Source organism: Suncus etruscus, chromosome 1, assembly GCF_024139225.1.
Source record: "Suncus etruscus isolate mSunEtr1 chromosome 1, mSunEtr1.pri.cur, whole genome shotgun sequence".
NCBI classification, from domain to species: Eukaryota; Metazoa; Chordata; class Mammalia; order Eulipotyphla; family Soricidae; genus Suncus; species Suncus etruscus.
The window spans coordinates 47,233,003-47,234,006 of record NC_064848.1 but is presented as its reverse complement, the minus strand read 5'-3'; positions in this window follow the sequence as shown (position 1 = coordinate 47,234,006).

Sequence of the window (1,004 nt, the reverse complement as noted above, 5' to 3'; positions counted from 1 at the left end):
TACCATTGCCACGTGTATGGTGGTGGTGGTGGTGGGGTGTTCTCCTAAATTTCACAGCGTTTTCTAAAATTTTTGAACACCTAGAAAAGAAATTCTATCTCCTGATTTGAAAATCTCTTCTTATGTTATCTAGTTAGTCTCCTGCTGAGCACAGATGCTGAATTCGCAGTCAGTAACTTAAGGGTGCCACAAAAGTTGTGTATTAAGTTTATTCACATGGCTTCTTCTGTGTGATCACATCTCAATAGTTCTTGCTGCAGTGATGAGTGCATGCATAAAGCATGTTCGAAATTGTAGAGATGAACAAAAGCCTTCTGTGACGATTATTGCTGAGTTTGACTTACAAACAAATCAGCATTTGTCTGTTTGTTTGCTGCTTCTAAGGGCAGCCTGGAAATTGGTAGCAATTGTCACATGTGGAGTGTGTGAATTGTCAGCAATACTACCAAAGTCAAATTTCTCCTCCTTCAAACCCCCTCTCTGGGCTCTGATTAAGTAGTCCGGGCTGGAATTTGCCTATTTACAATTCATTTATGCTATTAACATGGATAGATATGGAAAAATTATTTGAGTGTTTCTAGAACCACAAAATAATCTACAGAGTAAGACCAAATAATAACATTATACTTTCAGATAGGTGGAGAAACCTGCAGGCATTTAGAAAAATAATTTGCTTCTATATTTCTGTGTTTTTTTTTTAAAAATGTTATAGTGAGCATTCTTTAATTTTAATAGTTGGGAAGATTCTAATTAATGTTTCTTCTCAAAGGGGAGAAATTACCTTTGGCATCTGTCAGGTCTGGATTTGCATTTCTATCACTGATGAAGTGTGATTTGGGGCATTAATCTCACTGCGTTTCAGATTCCTCAACTGTAAAATCGAGTAAATGCTACCAGCATATGGGTTTGTCATGAGAATTAAAAGAGATAATTATGTAAATGCACTTGACACATAATAGAGTATATAATGTTTGATTTTGTATCCCTTCTCAAATTTTTTAAAA